This window comes from Schistocerca americana, chromosome 1 (assembly GCF_021461395.2).
Source record: "Schistocerca americana isolate TAMUIC-IGC-003095 chromosome 1, iqSchAmer2.1, whole genome shotgun sequence".
Classification (NCBI taxonomy): domain Eukaryota; kingdom Metazoa; phylum Arthropoda; class Insecta; order Orthoptera; family Acrididae; genus Schistocerca; species Schistocerca americana.
In genome coordinates this window covers 163,383,660-163,408,052 of record NC_060119.1, presented here as the reverse complement: position 1 = coordinate 163,408,052, position 24,393 = coordinate 163,383,660, and positions in this window count along the sequence as shown.

The following is a 24,393-nucleotide window of genomic DNA, read 5'->3' as shown; positions in this document are numbered from 1 at the left end:
TGCATCCGGCCGAGCTGGGGTCCACAGGCAGTGATGCGAGGCTGCCTAACGCCCAGGGGCGGCACATTACCCTGTCAACCTTCCACTGCCCTCCCTTCTCCTACAGGAATGCCTGGGGTCTCGACGTAAGTATCCTGTCCACTTCGCACTGCAAAATTTCCCCAATGGTCTCTGGAAATGCTGGAAAGTATCGACTAAAATAGTGTTTTATTGATAACTGATACTAGAAGGTATCAGATAGATTATATAATGGTAAGACAGAGATTTAAGAACCAGGTTTTAAATTGTAAGACATTTCCAGAGGCAGATGTGGACTCTGACCACAATCTATTGGTTATAAACTGTAGATTAAAACTGAAGAAACTGCAAAAAGGTGGGAATTTAAGGAGATGGGACCTGGATAAACCAACTAAACCAGAGGTTGTACAGAGTTTCAGGGAGAGCATAAGGGAACAATTGTCACGAATGGGGGAAAGAAATACAGAAGAAGAAGAATGGGTAGCTTTGAGGGATGAAGTAGTGAAGGCAGCAGAGGATCAAGTAGGTAAAAAGACGAGGGCTAGTAGAAATCTTTGGGTAACAGAAGAAATATTGAATTTAATTGATGAAAGAAGAAAATATAAAAATGCAGTAAATGAAGCAGGCAAAAAGGAATACTAACGTCTCAAAAATGAGATCGACAGGAAGTGCAAAATGGCTAAGCAGGGATGGCTAGAGGATAAATGTAAGGATGTAGAGGCTTATCTCACTAGGGGTAAGATAGGTACTGCCTACAGGAAAATTAAAGAGACCTTTGGAGAAAAGAGAACCACTTGTGTGAATATCAAGAGCTCAGATGGAAACCCAGTTCTAAGCAAAGAAGGGAAAGCAGAAATATGGAAGGAGTGAGTATATAGAGGGTCTATACAAGGGCGACGTACTTGAGGACAATATTATGGAAATGGAAGAGGATGTAGATGAAGATGAAATGGGAGATATGATACTGCGTGAAGAGTTCGACAGAGCACTGAAAGACCTGAGTCGAAACAAGGCCCCGGGAGTAGACAACATTCCATTAGAACTACTGACAGCCTTGGGAGAGCCAGTCCTGACAAAACTCTACCATCTCGTGAGCAAGATGTATGAGACAGGCGAAGTACCCTCAGATTTCAAGAAGAATATAATAATTCCAATCCGAAAGAAAGCAGGTGTTGACAGATGCGAAAATTACCGAACTATCAATTTAATAATTCACAGCTGCAAAATACTAACGCGAATTCTTTACAGTCGAATGGAAAAACTGGTAGAAGCCGACCTCGGGGAAGATCAGTTTGGATTCCGTACAAATATTTGAATACGTGAGGCAATATTGACTCTATGACTTATCTTAGAAGAAAGATTAAGGAAGGGCAAAACTACGTTTCTAGCATTTGTAGACTTAGAGAAAGCTTTTGATAAGGTGACTGGAATAGTCTCTTTCAAATTCTAAAGGTGGCAGGGGTAAAATACAGGGAGCGAAAGACTATTTACAATTTGTACAGAAACCAGATGGCAGTTATAAGAGTCGAGGGGCATGAAATGGAGGCATTGGTTGGGAAGGGAGTGAGACAGGGTTGTAGCCTCTCCCCGATGTTATTCAATCTGTATATTGAGGAAGCAGTAAAGGAAACAGAAGAAAAATTCCGTCCGCAGCTCGTGGTCGTGCGGTAGCGTTCTCGCTTCCCACGCCTGGGTTCCCGGGTTCGATTCCCGGCGGGGTCAGGGATTTTCTCTGCCTCGTGATGACTGGGTGTTGTGTGATGTCCTTAGGTTAGTTAAGTTTAAGTAGTTCTAAGTTCTAGAGGACTGATGACCATAGCTGTTAAGTCCCATAGTGCTCAGAGCCAAAAGAAAAATTCAGAGTAGGCATTAAAATCCATGGAGACGAAATAAAAACTTTGAGGTTCGCCGATATTGTAATTCTGTCAGACAGCAAAGGACTTGGAAGAGCAGTGGAACGGAGGGTATAAGATGAATATCAACAAAAACAAAACGAGGATAATGGAATGTGGTCGAATTAAGTAGGGTGATGTTGAGGGAATTACACTCCTGGAAATTGAAATAAGAACACCGTGAATTCATTGTCCCAGGAAGGGGAAACTTTATTGACACATTCCTGGGGTCAGATACATCACATGATCACACTGACAGAACCACAGGCACATAGACACTGGCAACAGAGCATGCACAATGTCGGCACTAGTACAGTGTATATCCACCTTTCGCAGCAATGCAGGCTGCTATTCTCCCATGGAGACGATCGTAGAGATGCTGGATGTAGTCCTGTGGAACGGCTTGCCATGCCATTTCCACCTGGCGCCTCAGCTGGACCAGCGTTCGTGCTGGACGAGCAGACCGCGTGAGACGACGCTTCATCCAGTGCGAAACATGCTCAATGGGGGACAGATCCGGAGATCTTGCTGGCCAGGGTAGTTGACTTACACCTTCTAGAGCACGTTGGGTGGCACGGGATACATGCGGACGTGCATTGTCCTGTTGGAACAGCAAGTTCCCTTGCCGGTCTAGGAATGGTAGAACGATGGGTTCGATGACGGTTTGGATGTACCGTGCACTATTCAGTGTCCCCTCGACGATCACCAGTGGTGTACGGCCAGTGTAGGAGATCGCTCCCCACACCATGATGCCGGGTGTTGGCCCTGTGTGCCTCGGTCGTATGCAGTCCTGATTGTGGCGCTCACCTGCACGGCGCCAAACACGCATACGACCATCATTGGCACCAAGGCAGAAGCGACTCTCATCGCTGAAGACGACACGTCTCCATTCGTCCCTCCATTCACGCCTGTCGCGACACCACTGGAGGCGGGCTGCACGATGTTGGGGCGTGAGCGGAAGACGGCCTAACGGTGTGCGGGACCGTAGCCCAGCTTCATGGAGACGGTTGCGAATGGTCCTCGCCGATACCCCAGGAGCAACAGTGTCCCTAATTTGCTGGGAAGTGGCGGTGCGGTCCCCTACGGCACTGCGTAGGATCCTGCGGTCTTGGCGTGCATCCGTGCGTCGCTGCGGTCCGGTCCCAGGTCGACGGGCACGTGCACCTTCCGCCGACCACTGGCGACAACATCGATGTACTGTGGAGACCTCACGCCCCACGTGTTGAGCTATTCGGCGGTACGTCCACCCGGCCTCCCGCATGCCCACTATACGCCCTCGCTCAAAGTCCGTCAACTGCACATACGGTTCACGTCCACGCTGTCGCGGCATGCTACCAGTGTTAAAGACTGCGATGGAGCTCCGTATGCCACGGCAAACTGGCTGACACTGACGGCGGCGGTGCACAAATGCTGCGCAGCTAGCGCCATTCGACGGCCAACACCGCGCTTCCTGGTGTGTCCGCTGTGCCGTGCGTGTGAACATTGCTTGTACAGCCCTCTCGCAGTGTCCGGAGCAAGTATGGTGGGTCTGACACACCGGTGTCAATGTGTTCTTTTTTCCATTTCCAGTAGTGTAGATTAGGAAATGAGACATTTAAAGTAGTAAATGAGTTTTGCTATTTGGGGAGAAAAATAACTGAGAATGTTCGAAGTAGAGAGAATACAAAATGTAGACTGGCAATGGCAAGGAAAGCGTTTCTGAAGAAGAGAAATTTGTTAACATCGACTATAGATTTAAGTGCCAGGAAGTCGTTTATGAAAGTATGTGTGTGGAATGTAGCCATGTATGGAAGTGAAACATGGACTATAAACAGTTTGGACAAGAAGAGAATAGAAGCTTTCGAAATGTGGTGCTACAGAAGAATACTGAAGATTAGATGGGTATATCACACAACTAATGAGGAGGTATTGAATAGAATTAGGGAGAAGAAGAGTTTGTGGTACAACTTGACAAGAAGAAGGGACTGGTTGGTAGGACATATTCTGAGGCATCAAGGGATCACCAATTTAGCATTGGAGGGTAGCGTGGAGGGTAAAAATCCTAGAGGGAGGCCAAGAGATGAATACACTAAGCAGATTCAGAACGATGTAGGTTGCAGTAAGTACTGGGAGATGAAGAATCTTGCACAGGAGAGAGTAGCATGGAGAGCTACATCAAATCAGTCTCAGCACTGAAGACCACAACAACAACAACAACAACATCAATAACTCTGGTGAACCTTACTGGCAGATTAAAGCTGTGTGCCGCACTGGGACTCGATTCCGCAACTTCGCCTTTTGTGGGCAATCGTGCCATCGATTAGCATCCAGGTTTGATTCACGAGCCACACTCATAGCACTACTTCTGCCACTACCTTTCAGACAGGACATATGTTTACTTTGCGGCTCGTGAGTCCTGACTGCATAGCTCTGGCGGTAAGAGCATTGCCTACAAAGGGCAAAATTCCGTATTCAGGTCCCGCTTTTAATCAGTTAGCAAGTATCACAAAAGTGCGAACTCCGCCACAAAGTGAAATACCCATTCTTTAATATCACAAGAAAACCAACCTGTGAAATCCAAAAAGTCGCACAGTACGCTGCAGAGTGAAAAATGCATTCTGGAAAACAATATCCTGGGCTGTCGATAACCCATTTCTGCGTCATATCCCTTCTTCCTGGAGTAATGACATCGTGACAGATAAAGCAGAATTTCTTCGTAATTTGGAAGGCAAGAGAAGAAGCGTTGGCGGAAGTGTAGTTGCGTGGGTGGGGGGTCGTGAGAGCGCCTGCTAAGAGCCCGTGAAAAACAAGGTTCCCAGTTGGAGTTCCAACCTGGCACACGATTTTAAACTATCAGCCAGTTTCGAAAGGCTGTGCAACTTTTGATTAACACATTGCCCTGTGGAATGATTTAGTTACTGTCTGAGAGATCTTAAATACCGTTTCTTAACTGCAAGAATCTTATACAAATGGAGACCACTGGAGAATTGAGGACACGTAACACAAGCAGTGATGTTGTAAACTATGCAAAGTGTCACGGACCAGCAATATCTATAGCGTACTGCATTGCGTACATCAGCAACAACAGTCTGAAATCATTACGTAACTTTCGAATAACACTGTTCGTTTATATTTCGCGTCAAGGCCGAAACTTTAATAATAACGTTGTTGCCTCGTTTTTAATGAAAGCCTACCACACCTTGAAGATTTAAGAGTGATTGTCTATGAAACTTCCTGAACATGGATTGCCTCACTGCAATTCAATCTGCACCGCTGCAAACGTGGTGAGGCTTGAATAATAATATTTCTGGTCTGACAGAACTCTCGCAAGTGTAACAGAGGGACTATTTTGAAATTTATACTTAAGTATTTTAAGTTTGAACAGTGATTATAATTACTGTACAAAAAACTACCATCGCGTATTAAATTGTTTCTTATAAACTCCGCTTGTGTGGAGCAAATAGCCCTGCCCTCTGTAGCCTTTAATGCATGCAAAACTTACTAACCTATGAAGTGATGTGGTGGAGAATGTGAAGTCCTGAGACGTTATACATGCGTTAAGCAGATATCCTAGACACGGGAGTGGCCGGACAAAGCAGTTAGGTGTTTTTTTCCAAAGAGGAAGGTTAATTTTTCTATGAGTGCTGAAGAATTTACTGTTTTCTAAATAAACGGAATCATGTACTTTAGCACCTACACTGAAGAGCCAAAGAGACTGGTACACCTGCCTAATACCGCATAGGGCCCTCGTGAGCACGCAGAAGTGCCGGAACACAACGTGGCATGGATCCGACTAATGCCTGAAGTACTGCTGGAGGGAACTGACACCGTGAATCCTGCAGGGCTGTCCATAAATCCGTAAGAGTACGAGGGCGAAGAGATATCATATGAACAGCACTTTGCAAGGCATCTCAGATATGCTCAATAATGTTCATGTCGGGGGAGTTTGGTGGCCAGGGAAGTTTTTTAACTCAGAAGAGTGTTCCTGGAGCCACTCTATACCAATTCTGGACGTGTGCGATGTCCCACTGTCCTTCTAGAATTGCCCAACTCCGTCAGAATGCAGAGTGGTCATGAATGGACGCAGATGATCAGACAGTATGCTTACGTTCGTGTCACCTGTCAGAGTCATATCTAGAAGTATCAGGGGTCTCATATCACTCTAACTGCACACGCCCCTCTCCATTATAGAGCATTCACCAACTTGATCAGTTCCCTGCTGACACGCAGAGTCCATGCTCGTACACGCCCATACGCTCGATACAATCTGAAACGAGACACGGTTGACCTGGCAACACGTTTCCAGAATGGGATTTTCACTCTGTAGTGGAGTGTGCACTGATATGAAACTTCCTGTCAGATTAAAACTGTGTGCCGTACCGAGACTCGAACTCGGGACCTTTCCCTTTTGCGGGCAAGTGCTCTACCATCTGATGGTTCAAATGGCTCTGAGCACTATAGGACTTAACATCTGTGGTCATCAGTCCCCTAGAACTTAGAACTACTTAAACCTAACTAACCTATGGACATCACACACATCCATGCCCGATGCAGGATTCGAACCTGCGACCGTAGCAATCGCGCGGTTCCGGACTGAGCGCCTAGAACCGCTAGACCACCGCGGCCGGCCTCTACCATCTGAACTATCCACACACGACTCACGTCCCGTCCTCACAACTTACTGGCAGATACTGGTAGAAGTGAAGCTTGTTTGTGCAGCCGTCAAGGGTAAACGAGTGGGCCTTCGGCTCCGAAAGCCCTTATCGATTATGTTTTGTTGCATGGTTCGCACGCTGACACTTGCTGACCGCCCGGCACTGAAATCTGTAGCAATTTGACAAAGGGTTTCACTTCTGTCACGTTGAACGATTCTCTTCAGTCGTCGTTGGTTCCGTTCTTGCAGGATCTTTCTCCCGCCACAGCAATGTCGGAGATTTGATGTTTTACATTCCTGATATTCATAGTACACCCGTGAAATGGTCGTATGGCAAAATCCCCACTTCATCGCAACCTGGGAGATGCTGTGTCCCACCGCACGTGCGCCGACTATAATACCACATTCAGATTCACTTACACCTTGATAATCTACGACTGTAGGCAGCGGTAGCCGATCTGACAACTGCGCCAGACAGTTGTTGGTTTACATGGGCGTTGCCGACTGCAGCGCCGTATTCTGCCTGTTTACGTACCTCTATATTTGAAGACGTATGCCTATATGAGTTTCTTTGGCGCTACAGTATATATTCCTCAATGGCTGAGGTTACCTGTGATGCCGCAATCAGATGTAGAATCACATGTGCTAAACAGTAACGGCCCTCTAAAACTCGCTTGGGGTGCTCCTGTCGATTTCATTCTGTTAAGAACGACGTGTTGAGCTGTATCTCCTAGGAAGCTCTGTATGCAGTGACAAAGCTGGTCCGATACTAAACTGCATTTTGCTCGTCGAGCGACAGTGTGGAACTGTATCGAATACTCTCCGAAAGTCTAGGGACACGGCATCAGCTGACCGCTATGGTATGAGGCGATCTGGATCCTATGGACGAACGTTCGCCATAAACTCATCCCACATAAGGTTAGAACATACTCCATAACTCTACTACAGTTTATCAGCGATACAGGCCTGTAGTTATGTGCATGTGCTCGATACCCTTCTTGTAAACGAGAAGGACCTACGCTTTGTTCCAGCGCATTCGTTGCTCCAGCGTCTTCCCCGCTGCCACAAAGAGCAAGTTGTTTCGCAAGATGTCTGTGAAACTTCACAGTCCGATCAAGGTGGCCTTCCGTTATTAACCTATTTTAGTTGATGTTTATTCCGCACTCACATATCTCAATATCTGCCGTTACGGTGTTCGTGTCGTGTTGTAAGAACACTGTATTAGGTAGCATGGCAATGAAACCATTTCGAATGACCGAGTTCAGTGATCCGGCCTCCTCCCTGCCATCTTCCGTTTCGGTGGCAGAATGCTCATTGAAAAATGAAATGTTGACTATTGAAACACAACTGCAATTCGCGTTCTGTGACTAGTCGTGGGTCAAAACCATCAAAGTCTACTCTCTTTACTTTCCTGCTGGTGTTCCTAATCCTTTAGCGTAGTGCAGCGACTTCAGTTACTTTATAATTAACAACTGCTATTAAAATTGTTTAACTCCCAAGGTGGGCCTTGAGAATATCTGGCACCATAGTGTGTAAGTTTGTTTATCTGGTTGATATGTATATGCCATTTTGTGCTATTTACTAACAATTATGCAAGTAAACGTGGTAAATTAAATTAATTTGTTTATAAAATCTGAATCGTTAGATTATTCCATGTACGCCATATAATTTCCCTCAGGTATTAGAAAGTTCTTACGTCGGCCGACTTCCGGAAGGCGTTCGATACAGTTCCGCAATGTCGCCTGATAAACAAAGTAAGAGCCTACGGAATATCAGACCAGCTGTGTGGCTGGACTGAAGAGTTTTTAGCAAACAGAATACAGCATGTTTTTCTCAATGGAGAGACGTCTACAGACGTTAAAGTAACCTCTGGTGTGCCACAGGGGAGTGTTATGGGACCATTGCTTTTCACATTATATATAAATGGCCTAGCAGAAGTTCCATGCGGCTTTTCGCGGATGATGCTGTAGTATACAGAGAAGTTGCAACATTAGAAAACTGCAACGAAATGCAGAAAGATCAGCAGCGGGTAGGTACTTGGTGCAGGGAGTGGCAACTGACCCTTAACATAGACAAATGTAATGTATTGTGAATACATAGAAAGAAGGATCCTTTATTGTATGATTATATGATAGCGGAACGAACACTGGTAGCAGTTACTTCTGTAAAATATCTGGGAGTATGCGTGCGGAACGATTTGAAGTGGAATGATCATATAAAATTAATTGTTGGTAAGGCGGGTACCAGGTTGAGATTCATTGGGAGAGTCCTTAGAAAATGTAGTGCATCGACAGAGGAGGTGGCTTACAAAACACTCGTTCGACCTATACTTGAATATTGCTCATCAGTGTGGGATCCACACCAGGTCGGGTTGACGGAGGAGATAGAGAAGATCCAAAGAAGAGCGGCGCGTTTCGTCACATGGTTGTTTGGTAAGCGTGATAGCGTTACGGAGATGTTTAGCAAACTCAAGTGGCAGGCTCTGCAAGAGAGGCGCTCTGCATCGCGGTGTAGCTTCCTGTCCAGGTTTCGAGAGGGTGCGTTTCGGGATGAGGTATCGAATATATTGCTTCCCCCTACTTATACCTCCCGAGGAGACCACGAATGTAAAATTAGAGAGATTCTAGCGCGCACGGAGGCTTTCCGGCAGTCGTTCTTTCCTCGAACCATTCGCGACTGGAACAGGAAAGGGAGGTAATGACAGTGGCACGCAAAGTGCCCTCCGCCACACACCGTTGGGTAGCTTGCGGAGTATAAATGTAGATGTAGATGTTGATTAGCTGTGAACATGTGATTGAAGGAAAATGAGCAGTAAACTGAAGCAACCCTCACCACATGCCAACAACGTCTGGTGCCGTTCACCTCATGAAAGCTGTGTGCATCTATGTTTGTGCAAGGTAGATAGTGTAGCACTGACCTTAATGAAAAAAAGAGTGTTTTCAGTTGAGGTAGAGGTCGACATAATCTATAATGATGCAAGGCACTCAATGGACGAACATCAGAAACCTAGAAGGAGGACGAAAATCAGAAGCAGGGTTTCCATTAACTACTCTCATCGTCAAAACTGGTCACGATGTAGGCAACATGGGAAAATGTACTTCAAGGTACGATGTCTCGATAAGAGGATGATGGTAGTCAAAACGGTTCAGAATCATGTACACAGAGGTGGCCAGGACAAGGGTAACGAGTATGCAATTGGTTTTTCTTTTTCCTAAACAGGAAGGTTTTCTTTTTTTTTACAGTCAGTATGAGGACTTTGCTCTAAATGCTCTTAACCACGTATAGTAGGATATTTCCTGGTCGCAAGTGTAATGTTTCATGTGTGTCCACTTTAGCTTGAATTGTGTATAACCTTATTCATCTCACTTTCTTCGCAGGTTGTTTCATAATTTACTGGTAGTTTTATTACTTTATAATTTTTCATGTGCATTTCCTACACATACTAGCCGGCCGAAGTGGCCGTGCGGTTAAAGGCGCTGCAGTCTGGAACCGCAAGACCGCTACGGTCGCAGGTTCGAATCCTGCCTCGGGCATGGATGTTTGTGATGTCCTTAGGTTAGTTAGGTTTAACTAGTTCTAAGTTCTAGGGGACTAATGACCTCAGCAGTTGAGTCCCATAGTGCTCAGAGCCATTTGAACCATTTGAACCTACACATACTGACGGAAAAAGTTACAATACCAAGAACGAGTTGTGCTATATAATCGAAAGTTGCTGGGCGTGTTTCTGCGTTTTAAAGATGAAGTCTATTCAGATTTCGCGCCAGTCGCATTAAGAGTGACGCTGTTAGCGCCACTGTGAGAACGCAGTCAAGTTTCCTTTAAATGCACGATGTAACGGTCGGGAGCATTAGTTAGCTTTGGACCTGGTCAGTTGATGTTTGTCAAGAATGCTTTTAAAGCGACAAACACGCCAATAACAAGACCTTCATTGAGCTTAAACGAGGTCCTGTAGTAAGGCCATGAGAAGCTGAAAGTTTCTTCTGCAATATTGCACATAGATTTAGCAAAATTGTAATCACTGTACTGATTTGGCAGCGGTGATTACGAGTATGAATGGTCGCAAGAAGACAGGGCTTCAGACAGCCACGTGGGACTACCGAGAAGGAAGACAATCGTGTTCGGCGTATGGCTTTGGAGCATCGTACTGCATCTGCAACGTCAATTTGAGCAGCAGTTGCAGAACTGTGACACAACTGTTACAAATCGTATACTTTAAGGACAGCTCCAGGCCAGCCGCCCTCTAGCGTGCATTCCAGTGGCTCGAAACCACTGCCTTTTGCGACCACAGTGGTGTCAAGGGAGGACTCACTGGAGGTCAGCGAGGAGGTCTGTTTTCTGATGATAGCTGGTGCTGCCTCGGTACTAGTGATGGCCGTACATTGGTTAGGAGGCGGTCAGTTGGGGGCCTGATACCAACCTGTCTGTGTGGTAGACAGACTAGATCTACACCTGAAGATACGGACTGCGGTGCGATTTCGTATGGCAGCAGAAATATTCTCACCCACTCTAACTGCAATCCATTGATTCGACCTGTAGTACTGCCATTCATGAACAGCATTCCAACAACAAGGTAACGCTCGCCCACATAGCGCTGCAGTAATCCAACATGCTCTACATGCCTTGGGCCTGCTGCGTCAACCAGATCTGCCTTCAGTCGATCACATACCGATCATCGGACAGCAACTCCACCGTCATCCATTAACCGTCGCAGTACTGTGAAGCAGGCATGGAACTCCGTCTCACAAACGGACATCCGGCTCCTGTAGAACACAACACGTATGCATTTGCATAATTAAATTCAACATTGCGGCGATTACACTGGTTATTAATGTACAAGCATTTCACATTTGCATTGGTTTATCCGGCTCTTACATTAACCTGTGATATTGCCATGTTAATCACTTGAATATGTTACCTTTGCAAATACACTACTGGCCATTAAAATTTCTACACCAAGAAGAAATGCAGATGATAAACGGATATTCATTGGACAAATACATTATACTAGAATTGACATGTGATTACATTTTCACGCAATTTGGGTGCATAGATCCTGAGAAATCAGTAACCAGAACAACCACCTCTGGCCTCAATAACGGCCTTGATACGCCTGGGTGTTGAGTCAAACAGAGCTTGAATAGCGTGTACAGGTACAGCTGCCCATGCAGCTTCAACACGATACCACAGTTCATCAAGAGTACTGACTGGCGTATTGAGGCGAGCCAGTTGCTCGGCCACCATTGACCAGACGTTTTCAATTGGTGAGAGATCTGGAGAATGTACTGCCAGGGCCGCAGTCGAACATTTTATGTATTCAGAAAGGCCCGTACAGGACCTGCAACATGCGGTTGTGCATTACCCTGCAGAAATGTAGGGTTCCGCAGGGATCGAATGAAGAGTAGAGCCACGGATCGTAACGCATCTGAAATGTAACGTCCACTGTTCAAAGTGCCGTCAATGCGATCAAGAGGTGACCGAGACGTGCAACCAATGGCATCCCATACCATCACGCCGGGTGACACGCCAGTATGGTGATGACGAATACACATTTCCAATGTGCATTCACCGCGATGTCGCCAAACACGGATGCGAGCATTATGATGCTGTAAACAGAACCTGGGTTCATCCGAAAAAATGACGTTTTGCCATTCGTGCACCCAGGTTCGTCGTTGAGTACACCATCGCGGGTGCCCCTGTCTGTGATGCAGCGTCAAGGGTAACCGCAGCAATGGGCTCCGAGCTGATAGTCAATGCTGCTGTAAACGTCGTCGACCTGTTCGTGCAGATGGTTGTTGTCATGCAAGCGTCCCCATCTGGTGACTCAGGGATCGACACGTGGCTGCACGATCCGTTACAGACATGCGGATAAGATGCCCGTCATCTCGACTGTTAGTGATACGAGGCCGATGGGATCCTGCATGGCGTTCTGTATTACCCTCCTGAACCCACCGATTCCATATCCTGCTAACAGTCATTGTATCTCGACCAACGCGAGCAGCAATGTCGCGGTACGATAAACCGCAATCGCCATAGGCTACGATCCGACCTTTATCAAAGTCGGAAACGTGATGGTACGCATTTCTCCTCCTTACACGAGGCATCACAACAACGTTTCTCCAGGCAACGTCGGTCAATTGCTCTTTGTGTATGAGAAATCTGTTGGAACAAAAAATGGCTCTGAGCACTATGGGACTTAACTGCTGTGGTCATCAGTCCCCTAATACTTAGAACTACTTAAACCTAGCTAACCTAAGGACATCACACAAATCCATGCCCGGGGCAGGATTCGAACCTGCGACTGTTGCTGTCGCGCGGTTCCAGACTGTAGCGCCTAGAATCGCTCGGCCACCCCGGGCCGGGGAAATCTGTTGGAAACTTTCCTCATGTTAGCACGTTGTAGGTGGCGTCACCGGCGCCAACCTTGTTGAATGCTCTGAAAAGCTAATTATTTGCATATCACAGCATGTTCTTCCTGTAGGTTAAATTTCGCGTCTGTAGCACGTCATCTTTGTGGTGTAGCAATTTTAATGGCCAGTAGTGTATATTCGCCAAACGTCATTACACTGTATTAATTATTTTTCAGTGCTACGATTTTTTATCCTTCAGCGCATTTGAATTGTGATATGCTTTCATGACCAGCCAGATGGTCGCGTACCAGAAGGAACCCCACTGGGGGTAGAGATGGCTCTGTTGGTGGAGGCCAGTGAGGTGCTGGGCCTCCGCTGGCGGCTGCAGTACCTTCCCGGGGGCGAGCATTGGGGACACCTGCTGCCTAACGGCTCCTACAGCGGCGGACTCCTCTGGGACGTGTCCACGGGCAGCGCCGACGTCGCCTTCTGCGCCGTCTTCCTTCACCCGGAGCAGGCACGTCTCATTGTAGCGTATACATTAGCGACTCGTTCTGGCTTACACCCAGTACACAAAGTTACGCAAAGCTAAATAGCACTGGACTACACGGTAGCACGACAAGAAACGCGCGATCTGTTTTAAGTTGTGCTAACCATGATCAAAGACGGTCCAGACGAAATCCATTGAGTAGTGCAACACGGTTAACAGCTCAGTAAGCATCCAGTCACGGTGCAAGTTGTCGGCAGCCACTCCTGAATTTGACTATAGGAGAAAAAGTGTGACAACGAAGCCAACTTTGAAATGAGTCGCCAGATCAAATCTCCCACGACCTAGAGTTAGTTCGTTAGCTTCCTCTTTCGTGGGTCATTTTCCACGATATTTTATTTATTTATTTATTTAACCTGGCAAGATTAGGGCCATCAGGCCCTCTCTTACATCTAACCAGGCATTCTACTTATTTTACATTCATATGTTTTCGTAGGCATGTTAAACTACATCTAGTACAAAAAGTGAAATAAACAATTACAAAGGCACACTTGGAAAAAATACATACATATAGGGTTTATATTCTTAGCTGATAAGTACTTTTATAATTAGACATTATGAAAGAGGCAGATTGTAGGTAGGGGTGTTAACAGCAGGGAGTATGAAGGGGACTGATGGTGAAGGGAGGAGAAGAATAGAGACATAGTTAAGGAAATATAAAGGAAAAGAAGATTGCGTGGCGAATAGAGATAGATGAAGAGGAAGAAGACAAAGGAGCAAGACAGGAGACACTAGCTTTGCTATTGGCCTTGTACATTAACTTAGTGGAAATCGTTATGAGGATGATAGTAGGAAATGCTTCAGCTTCTTCTTAAAAGCAGCAGGTGATTGAATTTTGCGCAAGGTAAGGGCAGTTTGTTCCAGAGGCGGACAGCGGCAACTGAGAAGGATTTTTCAAAAGTTTTTGTTTTGTGAGTGGGCACAGTTATGATACCAAATAAGAGTGACCTCGTGTTTCGATTATGATGGCATCAAAGGTGTTTAATCTCTGAAGCAAGGTACTGGGATGCTTGCGCCATGAGGAGTCGGTGAAGTAGACATAGAGTGTGGTAATCACGCAATTTGTCTGACCGCAGCCACCCTGGCTGGGAGTATGAAGCACTCACATGATCATATCGGCGAATGTTGCAGGTGTAACGCACACAGGCATTCATGGTTAGTTCTAACCGTCTTTTGTTTTCACTACTCATGCCTTGTTGAATTACATCACAATAGTGGAGGTTCGGTAGAACGAGTGCTTGCACGAGCTGGCGTTTCAAGTCCTGTGGAAATACGTTCCTAAACTTTTTGAGAGCATAGAGACAAGCGGACGTCTTCCGGCACACCGCGACTGTATTCTCAGCCAAGTTGAGATGCTCATCCAAAATTACACCCAAGTTCTTAACTGTTTCCTGATACATCGTGATTATGTGGAAATAATCGTTTTACATTCACATCACAGATTAAATTTGTATATATGACCAAATTCTGAACATTTCTAAGTTTTTTTCAAAAAGAAAAAGAATATACGGACGTTGTGTATTAATAAGTCCTGATACTATAATGCAGACTTTCACGGCCGGAAATATCATGTCCATTATAATTATCCGGGCTGTTATGCCGTGGTCGGTTGACGAATTCTGTGTCGATTCCCAACGTTTCGTCTCCGACTGCGGGAGACATCTTCAAGGGGGTCCGTAGCTCAATGGAAGGTCCAACACACCCACTGGCTCGCTACTGACTGCCGCTAAATTCCGTGTCCGCGCGCTCCCACGCCGCGGCGTGACGTCACGTGTTTTGTTAGAGCTAGAAATATTTGTGAACCTGAGTTGCTCGATGCTGACATGGAACATCTCCACAATGCACTAATGAAGAACGGATATTCGTCCGCCGAAATAAAACGTGCGTTGAGGCACCCACGCAGAAATCATACTGACGTACAGGCTACTGCAAAATCTAAGGTTTTCCTGCCGTTTGTTAAAAATGTAACGGAAAGAATAGGGAGGATCTTGACGAAGCGGAATATTACCGTAATTTACAAGCCCACGAGGAAGATACAGGAATACCTTAAGCCTGCCAAGGACGCTCGCAAACCACTGGAAAAAGCTGGAGTGTATAGGATCCCATGCAGCTGTGGTGATGTTTATGTGGGTACCACTAAAAGAACTGTTTCTAAACGTTTGGAAGAGCATAAGGGAAATTGCAGAAGAGGAGAAACGGAACGATCAGCTGTTGCGGAGCATGCTTTCCAGCCAGGGAACCACAATATTTGTTTCGAGGAGACGCAAGTACTAGCGGCCACAAGCGGATATTACGAAAGGCTCTACAGAGAGGCAATCGAAATCGCTAAACACCCTAATAATTTCAACCGTAAGGAGGAGGGTGTGAAATTAAACGGCATATGGATGCTGGTGTTAAAGAAGATGTGTACCACCCGCCCACTACTGGGTGATGGCAACGGCGATCGACGGCGACGGACAGCGGCCAATTGCACTGACGTTTTCAAAACACGTGACGTCACGCCGCGGCGTGGGAGCGCGCGGACACGGAATTTAGCGGCAGTCAGTAGCGAGCCAGTGGGTGTGTTGGACCTTCCATTGAGCTACGGACCCCCTTGAAGATGTCTCCCGCAGTCGGAGACGAAACGTTGGGAATCGACACAGAATTCGACAACCGACCACGGCATAACAGCCCGGATAATTATAATGGACATTAATAAGTCCTACCCACCGTCTTTTACACACTACATTAATAGAAATTCTTGTATGGAATAGAGCGAATTGTGAAGAAGAAATTTTCTGCATTTGTTTTCAAGTTTTACTTTGCTGTCTGTAAGACATTTTATATCACAGGGTAGTGAACAAAAATTTTTGTTGCAGCCTTGTGAACCCCTTTTTGTGTTGCAGACAAACTTCATGTGGGGTAATGAATGTCATTTTTCCTTCTGATTTTGTAATTAAGTACGTCATTGCTCCTTTTGAGCTGCAGTGGATTATTTGCAACAACCTTTATGAGGAAAACGGATACTGTGAAGCAGTAGTCAGAATGCCAAACTTTCGTTCAATTTATTACATCCGTTTAATTTGGAGACTACAACCTTTATGAGGAAAACGTATACTGTGAAGCAGTAGTCAGAATGCCAAACTTTCGTTCAATTTATTACATCCGTTTAATTTGGAGCCTATCCGCTGTATGTCTTGTTTGGGGAAAAGAGTGTTAAGCAATTGCAACATCAGTGTTTATTCCTGTTAAATGACAGTTATGATGATGATTATTAGCGGTTGTAATCCAGTGCGCTTCCGGATTATATTTATACTAAACGTTCACATTAAAGTGATGTACACCTTTAGATACGTACTGGCTATTTAGTCAAATGTAATATGAAGCCTTAGGAGTGCGAAAAGTACTTCAAAATGATAAACAGTTGAAATTAGTTAATAGCAAGAACAATTAATATATTACAGCCTGTTTGGACCATGTTTCTTTCAGAAGTCAGTTTTACTGCTCATGTTTTCAACGTTTCTATTTTTTTAAACTACGTAATTTGCCTCAAAACGGATATGTTAATGAAATAGCGTGGCCTTAAATATTTGTTCTTGAGCACTGAATTCCGTCTGGAATTCAAAGAGTGTCATAATCTGTCTTCCATATTTGAAGAAATGTTCTCGGGAGCATGTGAATAGTGTGTTGTTTTACCTAAAAGCTAATCGTGAGTTCCTCTACTTTTGTAATCAGATATACCGAATGAGGTACTGATTACCGGTGTGAATTTAAATGTTCATTTACAAACAAGAATTTTTAATAATCTGTATAGTAATGACAATATGAGATGAAATCTGAGATCTCTGAGAATATGGTTGTGAGCGTGGGCAACGGATTAATCTGAGATGTACCCTTTAACCTGTGGCTCCTGCAAGATGCAATTTCCACCCCCACACTACGACAGAAATCAGACAGACGCTCCTAACGTTCTAAATAGAAATGCCTGGAAAACTTTCAGCAATAAATATCTTCTGGAGTCGTCCGCTGTAAGGAAAAGACACAAAAAGTCACAAAATTTCTTACGTAACTAGTGGGATACTTGGGTACTGGAGTAGTGCTAGTTAGTGTAAGAAAAACATGAAACTAACGAAAATTATTATTTATTTTGCAAAAATTCTGAGAAATCACAACGGCGCTTTTAGTTATGAACTGAACAAGTTATATCCTGGTTCTTTTCGGAATGTGAAGTTACCTCTCAAGGATAGGATTCGCTAATGAAATTTCTATACAAAGTTTAAGGTTGTTACTGACTTGGCAGAATTTCTGAGAGGCGCGCCTACTCAACTTGAATAATTATCTGTTAGAATGTTGCTAGGTACAGTCGAGGCTGTCGCGTGTGAAATGCAGTGAAGGGTACTGTTGTGGAGGAAATATGGGGCTCGCAATAGCTGTAGCGCACAATACCATAAGCTGCGATGACTGCCGTCTGCGCCGCTCGCTGCTGACAAATAAGATAACTCTCGTTCTATCTGGATTGACCTTCGCCAATCAAACTCTCCCTACGCCTTGATGAAGTCAACGACTCCTATTCGCCCCTAGTCTATTGGCGTGGTACACCTGTCAGATAACCAGTCCACCGCGATGCCACTCAAAAATTCGCTCGCAGGCGTTTAACTATAACTCTGTCCGTTCACACCGCACAATAAGTGTGTCAGCCAACACAGTGAACAACGCTTAATCGCAAAGACTCAATACAGAGTAGCTCTTCGATTCGCTCTCGACAGAGGTGCTCTCCCAGTGAAGTACTGAGGAGAAACTTTTTCCTCGCTCTTTGAGTACACGTACGACCTCGCACGCTCTCGTTACATGTTCTCGCTCCAAGAGCGACAACGGAACAGCCCCTCTCCACGCCATACGTGAAGGGGTATATCTTTTGGTCTCTTCCATTACTCCTTCAGCTCAAGACGTCAGAAATATCGTCTGCCAATCAGCATTGCTCTTCTAAAAGGGGAGAATGACGTTTCGTTTAAGGCGACCAATCCGGAAACCTGTAGTATCGGCGTTTGGCGTTTGCTGTCTCCCAGTGAAAATCTCTGAAACTGCGTGCGATGTGTAAAGAATGCATAGGCTGGCCGCTCCCACACAATGTAGTGGAATTTGCTTTTAAGCCGAACATGGGGTCGTCCCCCTTTTCACTCGGGCCAACGCTGTCTGCTCTACTGGCGGTCACTGGCCGACATAGATAGGCTGAGTCGTCCTCTGAAGGGACCGGCCCCCTGGCGTGCGGTTTGCGTCTCCCGAACTAAAAGCTCCTGTGACCATCGTGTCTGGAATGTATGTGTGTACGCCAGCCTCGAGTATTTCAACCCCAGTACGCTTACTTGTTATTTGCATGTCATTTACATGAATTCATACAACATTGACTTTATCTTATCGAGTTTCGGTTAGAATGAAGCGTCTTGATGTGTGGAATACGATTGTGAGGGCGGAATATGTAAGCAATGAAGGTCAGCAGACCACGACATCTTACATGGTCAACCTACAATGGAATTAGCTGTTGACAACACTTTCGCCCAATCCACTCTCCGTGCTCAAGGTTGCATTCAGTACTGGTGTGTTGTGTCTCAGGTTCGTTTATTACGCAGTATGAGTTTCACGTTTACAGCTGTACACAGAATTATTAATATTTTTACTGATGAGGATCTTCAAAAATTGCAGATGCAAAAATAGTGTGGCGTTGTTGCCGTCGTTGCGGAAACACCTTAGCATAGCACCATAGTGCCGCTCTTCCATTGCATTCCTTGAAACTTTACACAAGCTGCATATAAACCACCTCTTCATTAGTAAACATATCCATAATGCTGTGTATCACAGATGACATGCAACTAACAAAATAAACCCGAGACAGGAATGAGTAGTACTGAACGCAACATTGAGGGTAAAGTGTAATGTGGGCATTACTACTGTCACTAGAAAGTACCACAAATGAACGGAACTGTTTGAAAAACAGACACAAAAGACACACCGTTGATATTTGCAGCATAGTGCAATATTTTTGGTTTAATACAGATACAAAAATAAAAGAAAATAATAAATCAAACGAAGTGCAATTACTCTTTAAGGAGCTATCGAAGATGACAAGTTCCTTTGTAAGCCCCCTGTTTTTTTTACAGGTTGAATCACACGCAAATGTGAACCTTGAATTGAAATACCCTCTTACAGACCGATGAATCAATATAACGAAGCGATCTATCTTCACTATGAAGTAAATGTGACAAGGAACTGGAGTAACGTATTTTGTGCGATGTGTTTATAATGGGCGAAAGTAAATAGTTAACTCAACTCATCTAGTCATAAAGTGTAGATTTTCACGGCCGGCGTCTTCATTAGTTAAAACGTCCGGAATGAGAGGCCGTGATTGATCTGTAAAACTTCTTCTTCCTGACGTTTCGTTGCCAACTGCGGGCAACATCTTCCGAGGTGAATCAACGACTTGCTGCCAGGCCGTGGAGGTCCCGTTTATATACAGTGCATAGAGGGCAACACCATACGTCTCGTGGGGACGACTGTAAGTCTGACTAACGTCACTATTCTCGATTGAGGGTAATCGATTGTCACATTATTGGTGCAGAGTCGACTACCATATCGTCTCTAACTTTAAGCCTGCCTCTTTTCTATTAAAATTATTGTGGTTTTTTTGAATCTCTATAGCTTCCCTATACATACGTGCATAATAGTGCGATGACCTAGCTAGCACGCTCATCTCACTAAATTATACTTCATGATAATCCTGCGATTAGCGAGATTACATAACGCTCTTAAGCGTAAGGGATTATCACCATCAGTCGATCTCCTTCCACGACGGCCATCTGTTTGAAGTCGTTGGTGAATCTCTAGCCTCTCTTTGAAGAGTTTCTGCTGGACATCAGATACAGAAGTATTTATTTCCTTTCCAGTTTTCCATAATATTTGCGCTTTAACTGAGATTCTCGAATTGAAAGAAAATACTTTTTGTACCGTTTTACGGTTTTTCGTACACATTCTGCTGAACTTAGAATCTTGTCGCTCCTATAGGCGGTCCCCATATTTGCAGTGCTGCTTACGATGAAAGATGTTTCCTTTTTGCTTCTTTTCTCAATTTTAATAGTCGCTATTATGTTGTGTTTATGAAGAGTTGAAAGCAACTTCACTTCCCGCTTGCCTTGTCACTTGAGAGCGAGAAGTTTATCTGTGGACACAAACTCGATCCCACCAATTTTAAGTTTATTTTGCTAAAGGAGGCAAGTCCTTTAGGGTTTTCGGTACAGTTCACAAGCATTAATCATTCTGTCATGCGGCTAATAAAATAACGCCGTGCTAATGTATCAGTCGTCAACATACAGTGTATGACCTTTACGAAGGTAGCGTACCAGTAAAGTAAGAACAATGCATGTAGATATTCCAGTATTTCTAGTAAAACCAGTTTCTTTTTTCTACGTCCGCTACTGCATCCTCATTAATAAAAAGTCAAGTATATATCCAGTTTCACACTCACACAACACAAGAACCCTTACGCCAGATATGTGGCGTTTGGATGGACCGTACTGTCTGAAGAAGACACGACCTTTGTGGAGAACTAACCCTTCCTCAGTGCACAAATTTTGAAAGGGTTATACAAAATCAGGAAATACATTTCTTACGTGATGGACAATCGCCTTATTTTCCACATTTTTTCACCTTCAGCGTCGACATTGTTATTAACGAAGTGGAACATTCTTAGTAACAGGAGGTACCTATCTCTTGGCGTGGTTTGCGCAAGCACTGGAGTAGACAGTAACGGATCATTGGTCCAATAATTGTTTTTTTTTTTTTTTTTTTTTTTTTTTTAATTCAAGACATCCGAAAATTTACGGTAGGGAACAGCCAGTTTCATCACTGTTGGTGTTTTTGCAACGTCGGAGTGAAGATTTTTCACTGACCTCGTCGCATAGGTGCTCGTAGTATAAATTTCTTGCCTACAAAAACTTGGAAGCAGTCATATACAGTAGATGAATTATCTGAACTGTCAATTTTGCAACCAGAATGACTTTTATCAAAATTATATATTTTTTGGCCCATATCAGAGTCTCTCCATGTAAAATCACCAGATTTGTGTCTTTTGACAGATGATGATGAATTCCCATATTCCCTGACAGAGAGTTGGGGAACGATGCGGAAGACCCGCACCGCCGTACTAGGCAAGGTCCTAATGGAGGTGGTTTGCCGTTGCCTTCCTCCGACCGTAATGGGAATGAATGATGATGATGAAGACGACACAACAACATCCAGTCATCTCGAGGCAGGTGAAAAACCTTGACCCCGCCGGGCATCGAACCCGGGACCCCGTGCTTGGAAAGCGAGAACGCTACCGCGAGGCCGCGAGCTGCGGACTGTTAACAGAGACGTCACACATGTGCTAATGCTCCACTTTCGGATTCAGAGGAAGAAGCGATGGTTACCGTCAAAATCTGGATCTGCATTTAGTGGTTCGCCGTTTGCTGGTTCACATATGTTTTTAATATTTGTGGTGATGGGTCCACCTACAGGCTCTGTCGAACCATAATCAGTTCGGTTGGACGTGAAGTGTTCGTCGTCGCTTGATTTAGAGTACTCAGCGCAGCACACAAACTAGGCAATGTTGCAATACCAGTGACCTCCAAAGAGAATTCAGCATTCACTGAGCCGTTCGGGTAACTGCCAGTATTCCAACAATTAGACCGCGTAATTGTGCAACTATCACCTCCGACGCACTGGCCGTCGTAAACGTTACTCACATCTATATGATTGTAACAGGGAAGCGTTGTAAATATTTTTCGTAGCAAGTAACCGTTAGCGTCTGTATGTATACGTCTGGAGCAGTGAAAGGGTTAAGGACACATGAAAGAAAACTTTTACTGCCAGTCGTGAACATATCAGAAGGAGGTGATTGGAGTTTAACGTCCCGTCGTCATACAGATTACTTGAGAAGGAGTACAAGCTCGGATTAGGGAAGGTTGGCGAAGAAAACCGGCCGTGCCGTTTAAAAGGAACCATCCTGGCGTTTGCCTGAAACGATTTAGGGAAATACAGAAAATCTAAATCGTTATGGCCAACGAATGTGAGTCCAGTGTGCTGACCATTGCGCCAATTTGCTCGGTCAGCTTTAGCTTTATAGCGAAATATCCAGAAAATATCGATAGGTAATTTTTGTCGGTGGTGTTCCTGTCCCCCCCCCCCCCCCCCACCCCTACCCTGTACAATGTGTGCTATTGTACTGTATGATGGAGAAACGACAGGGCAGTTGCTTTTGTGAAGCAGGCTGCGGTGGCGGACATCGGCTTCCCCTGGGGGAACGTGTGCACCGGCTTCCTGGTGCCGCGCCTGCTGCCGAGCGCCGTGTCGGCCGTGGTGCAGCCCTTCTCTGGACCTCTGTGGGCCTCGCTGCTGGCGGCCACGGCCGCCGTCTCTGCCACCCAGTGGGCGCTGCACGTCGCCCACCACAGCATCACGGGAGAACGATCCGGTAAATCTCTCTCCGTTCATAGTCTTCAGTTTTGTGTGCTGCAGGCACCTGTTAAGAGTTTCTGTACTTCTAGTGGCGATCCCTAAAACCAGATTACTCTTGAGAACAACTGAAACAGAAGCAATCCATGTTCCTGCAATGGAGGGTGGTTGATTGCTCGCTAATCCGAGGCAAAAACTGCAGACCTTGTTGCGGTATCCTTCATGACCTAGTTACCAAATGTCATATTCCAGGGGAATAACGTAAGACCTCATACTGCTGTTCGCATCAAAAATACCTTGAGGAATGTAAATACCTTTGACTGTCTTGTCTGGCCCCCTGATTTTCTAAACACAGAGCATGTCTGAGGAAGATATACTTCCATAGCGGTTTCCATCCAATAGTCTTCATGAATTGGCAAAGGCATGACGAGTAATTCTGAAGATGACATTCGGAAACAGTTTCTTTCCATATCAAAACTAACGTAAGAGTATATATTTGCGCCTGTGAGGCTGACATTTCATACTGAGCTTGATAGAGCGCCTCAGTTTCGAACGGACTTAAGGTGCCGGCCGCTGTGGCCACGGTCGCAGGTTCGAATCTTGCCTCGGGTATGGATGTGAATGATGTCCTTAGGCTAGTTAGCCTTAACTAGTTCTAAGTTCTAGGGGACTGATGACCTCACATGTTAAGTCCCATAGTGCTCAGAGCCATTTGAACCGTTTGGAGTTAAGGTTTAATCATTTACTGTCCGATATGTGGTTAACATTTCCATATATTTTGACCTATGTAGCACCTACGCTTGATGTAATAATTTGCATTTCCGATTGTGCTTTTTGCTGGGGCTCGCGTTTAAAGATGTTTCTGAAATAAATTGCTTTCAGCTGTATATTAACTTCTACAGGAACAGGAACGGTTTGTTGATGCCAAATCACACCTTTAGGTGTACATCTTCCTATAGGAAACGTAGAGTCGATATTATGATAAAAAACAGATACCTATCCTAATTGTCTGTACTGTATGCCGGCCAACATGAAACACTCACATGTCAGTAAAACATAGAAGCCTGATACGGGAATGAAGGGGAATCAAGCTTCTCAAAATAAAGTACTGTTACCCACAACAAGCAGTGCGTCAAAGTTCAGACTGACCAGCTAAAAAAACTGACATGTTAAAAGCGCGTTTACCTCCAATCAAAAGAGCAAAGAGAAGAAAACAAAAAGTCGTGAATAGCTCCAGCCAGCAATAGTGAAAGCCATTGGTTAAGAACACTCACCTCCTACCAGGAAGTTTATATGGTGGTGCCGTACAACGGGCTCCTCGATCATTCCCATGATATTTGTATACCGGGAAAATGTTTGTAACTTTCTCTGCTATCTGTGCGGTGGCGCTAGTGCCCTGCGTGACACTCCTGAACACATTGACTAGCGGTGTGGCCCTGCACGGTGAGGTAGTTGGAGGATTTCTGCCGGCCGCTTCTGGAAGGAAATGAGTGT